Consider the following 6067-nt stretch of genomic DNA (forward strand, 5'->3'; position numbering starts at 1 on the left):
TGGAGATATTTTTCAAATATAGTATAGCAAATAAAGGGCAACATCTTGGAATATTTACTTAATAATTATTGAATGTCAACTATTTATCAGACCAAATGAAATTCAAGAATAAGTAAAAACAAAAGAGGACATTCCTTTATTATTTTACACTTTAAATGGGATAAAGAACATTAAAATTTAAATAATAAAAATTATAATTTTATAAAATTTTTTATTTATAAATTTTTATAAATTGTACATTTCAACTTAATGAATGTGATATATGCAATAAAGGAAAATGAACATTAAAAATATCTCATTTTATTTGATCTACTACAGAATCCAAGAATCCAGAATAAATGCTAATCCTTAATTCAATGACATTTTTAAAATAGAAATATAAACCCTAGTGGGGAAAAGACCATAAATTTGGTAGAGAGATAAATAAGGAAAGTTTTCAAGGAAGTAAAATAAGGTAAGTGTGTCATTTAAATATATAGTGAACATAGTGGATGATGAACAAAAAAATCAAATAATTGATGATGAAGTTATATTTGAAATTCTCTGAAACTGTAGAAGATAAAGATAGACACAGAGCGTGAAGAAAGAAGTTAGAAGAGAAATTAAAGCATCAACTTAAGAAATCTGATATTCTTGAGAGAAATCAGAATTGGGAAAGAAGCACTAATCAAAGAAATAATGGAAGAATACCTTCCTTCCTGCTATGAAGAAAGATGAACATATAAATTGAATTTTTTTCATTTGCACTATGTCTTCACACTTCTATCCATTTTTATGCAATGGACCTTTGAAATATTTCTCTCTCCTGAAATGCTTTGTTTCCACTTGAATCCTGCTCAGTGTTTGAATTATCCTTCCTTCAATGTTTCTAATATATTCACTTATTAAAAAAATTTCTGATTATATCTATAGCCATGTAATCCTTATCAAATGATAATTTGGTAAAAAGGTAGTTTTCTATTTCTATTTATTTATGAATATTTGATAACTATCAGTTTCTTCCACAAGTCATAAGCTCCAGGAAAACAGGAATTGAATTCATTTTGGGACACTGCATTAACCATAGCTCTTCAGAGACACATATACAGAGGCTCTCGCTCTAGGTAAATAAATCAATATCTATTTATCTAACTATTTACCTAGAGGGTGTGCATGCTGAGAGGGACTGAATTAAGGGAACTGGCTCAAGCATTGATGGAGACTGAGAAGTCATAGAAAAGCCATCTATAAGCAGGAGACCTAGGGAGGCCAGTAACATGGTTTAGCAAAAACTCAAAGGCCTCTGAACCAGAGGAGCTCATCATAAACTTTCAGTTGAAGGTCTAAGGCCTAAGAGACCCTAGGAGGCCTCTGATGCAAGCCCTAGAGTCCAAAGAACAGGAGTTCTGATGTCATAGGACAGGAGAAGAAGGGCAGCAGTTTCAGAAGAAGAGAGGAAGAGAAAATTTGTCTTTCCTCTGACTCTTTGTTCTCTCCTGGTCCCCAGTGGTGCCTACATACATCAAGAGTGGATCTTTACCACTCAGTCCACAAATTCAAATGCCAGTCTTAATCTGGAAATACCCTTGTAGACTTACCCAGAAATAATGCTTTGCTAGCTCTCTAGGTATCCCTTAATCTAGTCAAGTCAATAACTAAAGTTAATTATCATACCCCTCTGTTTAATTCCCAGGATCTAGTTTGGTGTGTGACAAACAGCAGGTGTTTTATTGATTATTTTTTATGATGGAATGAGTAAGCAAATTCCAAAAATACCAGCCTTATAAAATATGAATTTACAAATAAGAACTGAAAACAACTTGCAAAAATTTAAATAGTTACATGAATGTTGTGAAATAGGGGTGATCGTTTCAGATGTTCTGAAATTTTTATTTTAAAAGAAAAAATAAATTGTAGAAAAAGAAGTGTCTTTTGACAGTCTTCCACATGCTCAGTAGGTTAAAAAAAAAAATCTAGAGAAGGATCCAAGATGGCGGGCTAAAGGGAGGCTGCATTCTGTGTTGCTTCTGTGTCCTGGGATTCAACTAGTGGAAATACTATTTCTCTGTGAGTTACCAGAGGACCCTCAACAACTGTTCCTGCACAAGAATCACAGCCGCTGCGTCATCACCATTGGAGGTCTCCGTGTCAGTACAGGACTCCTGGCCACCCACCCACACAGGAACCCTGGCTGCTGCTCACATGCAGGACCTCCAGCTGCCACTCCCTTGTGGACCCCCATCTACCAATGTGGGTCTCCCTCAGTTGCCTCCATCTTGGGACAAGGTGAAACCACTGCCATAGTCCACTACACATGGTAGCCTGCACCAGGGGACACCCCACAGGGTCTGGAGACAGCCTCCAGCCACAACACAGCATGCCACAGAGCTGCATCTCTGAACATGCCATCCACCACCACCACCCGGTCCCACCCAACCAGATACCTCATCACTGAAAGCAGCTGTCTCCATCTTGGAACACTTTTGTGGCTATCTTTAGTTGGGGCAACTCCCAGCTTGAGACACAGGCTGGGGCTTAGAAGCAATATCAAGGAACCTATAGTCCCCAACTCCCCCCTCTCCCAGGCAGCCATCAACTTGGCACAGTGCTTACAGCTACATGGCCAGTCTGGTCTATAGCTTGCAAAACCTGGTCCTGAACTGACCAATACAAAACAGCTCTCCACCACAGTGAACAACCCTCAGAGCACAGCCCACAAGATCTTGGGAGAGAAAATTTCCTGATTGGGAAGTAGAAAGGGAGGAGATGAGTGAGATACAGTTTAGAGACTAAATAAGAGACCAGGAATTGTGAGGTCTGCAGGTGATATAAGGAGATAAGACCAGGCACTACATCACATGAGCAGGCCCCAAAGGAGATCCTTGGGTTGAAATCTCACACTGGGGAACAGCAAGTTCTATATCCCACCTCCAGGAGCTCTGCCCCCTAGACCAACCCTCCCACCCTAATAACCTTCACCATCCTGAGTGGAGATACCAGCAAACAACAGACAACCCTACCTATTGGATGAGAAGGGAAGCAGGAAAGATGCTGATCTCCAACAGAAACAACCCTTGTATCTTGCTTTGAGATTTTATTTTCCTCTTTTCTCTTTCTCTTCTCCCACTCTCACATCCCCAACATCTGCGAAATCAAGTACTTTTCATGAATCAGGCTATTGAGGACTGGGATGTGTGAATAGTATATTAAAGTTGTGTTGTATTTTTTTATCTCCTATTTTTACATTTTTATTTTTCTTAATTTTTATGTTCATTTTCTGTACTCTGTCTTCCCACTTACTTGTCTCCCCCAAATCACTTTCTATCTCTTCTGCTGCTACTAACCAACTTCTTTAGATTCCTCTTTCACTCTTCCTAAGATCTAATAACACTATATCCTCACCTCCTACCCCCTCAATATCTCATTCTATACCTCACACCCGTTCTTTGTCCACCATTAGAAACTGTGGACACTTTTTTTGCAAACCTACTGTTTATATTACAAATAATAATTGAATTTATGAAAACAACCATAAATGTCTTAATAGTAGCTATTTGGTTTAAGGCTGTGTATTGTTTGTATTGAGATCTGTTAATATTGTTCTCGCCCTTAAAGTAGAGGTATTGCAACCCTGCAGGAATACTATAGGGTAAAAACAGTAATGGCTGGGATCTGCAGTGCTAGAAGGGAAGAAACACAAACAACATGAAAAAACAAGGGAAGAAAGTGCCCCAAACAAACCAGATACTACATTATTAGAATCCATGGCCAGCACAACAGAAGAAATTACAGAGAAGGAGTTCAGGTTGTATATAATTAAAATGTTCTGTGAATTAAAGGATGACATAAAAGAGCAAACACAGGCAGCAAAAGATCATTTCAATAAAGAGCTACATAAGCAAATATAGGAAGCAAAAGATTACTTCAATAAGCAGATTTGGGTTCTGAAAACAAACCAAACAGAAATCCTTGAAATAAAAAAAATAATAAACCAAATTAAAAAATCAGTAGAAAGCATAATCAACAGATTAGATCACTTGGAAGACAGGATCTCTGACAATAAATACAAAATATATAATCTTGAAATGTTGACCACACAATGAAAATGGTTAGAAACCAAGAGCCTAACATTCAAGAATTATGAGATACCATAAAAAGACCAAATTTAAGAATCATTAGGATAGAGGAAGTCATAGAGTTATAAACCAAAGGAATGAACAATCTATTCAATGAAGTAATATCAGAAAAATTTTCAAACATGAAGAATGAATTGGAAAATCAAATACAAGAGGTTTACAGGACACCAATGTACAAAATCACAACAGATCCACACCAAGGCACATTATAATGAAAGTGCCTAGCATACAGAATAAGGAGAGAATTTAAAAAGCCACAAGAGAAAGGAATTAGATTACATATTGGGGGAAACCAATTAGAATATCTGCCGATTTCTCAACCCAAACCCTAAAAGCAAGAAGATCCTGGAACACCATATAACAAGCTCTGAAAGAAAATGGATGTCAACTAAGAAACTTATATCCAGCAAAATTAAGCACTAAATTTGATGACAAAATAAAAAACTTCCATGATAAACAAAAAAAGAATTTACAACTAGAAAGCCTGCACTACAGAACATCCTCAGCAAAATATTCCATGAGGAAAAAATGAAAAACAACAATGAAAATCAGCCAATGGGGGTGTTTCACTAAAGGAAAAACCAATCAAAGTAGAAACCAAGTTAAGTTAAATACCAAAAATAAACAAAAATGACCAAGAATACAAGTCATGTCTTAATAATAACCCTGAATGTTAATGGCCTAAACTCACCAATCAAAAGACATAGACTGGCAGATTGGATTGTAAAAAAAAAAAGACCCAACAATTTGCTGCCTTCAAGAGACTCATCTAATAGGAAAAGACATCAACAGATTGAAGGTGCAAGGTTGGGAAAACACTTAACCACTCACATGAATCATGAAAACAAGCAGGGGTTTCCATCCTCATATCAAATAAAGTAGACTTCAAGCCAAAGTAAATCAAAAAGGATAAAGAAGGACATTTTATACTGCTTAAGGAAACCATTCATCAACAAGACATAACAATAATAAATTTATATGTCCCAAACAATGGAGTGTCTATGTTCATCAAACTCTTCTAAAGTTCAAGAGTCAAATAGACCACAACACAATAATTATGGGTGACTTTAACACACCACTGGATAGATCTTCCAAACAAAAGCTAAATAGAGAAACTATAAAATTCAATAATATAGTCAATAACTCAGAATTAACAGACATATGTAGAATATTTCACCCATCAATAAGTGAATACACTCTCTTTTCAGCAGCACATAGATCCTTCTCTAAAATAGATCAAATATTATGCCACAAAGCAACTCTTTGCAAATATAAAAAAGTAGAGATACTACCCTGTAGTTTATCAGATTATAATGGAATGAAATTAGAAATCAATGATGAAATAAAAAACCAAAAACTACTCCAACACCTGGAGATTAAATAATATGCTTCTGAATGAACAATGAGTTGTAAAAGACATCAAAGAGGAGATTAAAAAATTCTTAAAGATTAATGAGAAAACAGATAAATGTATCAAATCTCTGGGACACTATGAAGGCAGTACTAAAAACAAATAAGTTCATTGCATGGAGTTTATTCCTTAAAAGAAGAAAAAGTCAACAAATAAATGACTAAACCTTCCATCTCAAAGCCTTAGAAAAAGAAGAACAAATCAACACCAAAAGCAGTAGGAGACAGGAAATAATTAAAATCATAGCCGAAATCAATGAAATTGAAACAAAAGAAACAATTGGAAAATTGACAAAACAAAAGTATATGATTTTTGAAAAAAAAATAATAAAATTGACAAACGCTTAGCCACGCTAATGAAGAGAAGGAGAGAGAAAACTCAAATTACTAACATCCATGATGAAAAAGAAAATATTAGGATGGACACTACAGAAATACAGAGGATAATTAGAAATTATTTTGAAAACATGTACTCCAATAAAATAGAAAAATTGAATGATTTGCCCAAATTGAATCAGGATGATATATATATATATATATAT

This window comes from Marmota marmota, unplaced genomic scaffold, assembly GCF_001458135.2.
Source record: "Marmota marmota marmota unplaced genomic scaffold, marMar, whole genome shotgun sequence".
In the NCBI taxonomy this organism is placed as follows: Eukaryota; Metazoa; Chordata; class Mammalia; order Rodentia; family Sciuridae; genus Marmota; species Marmota marmota.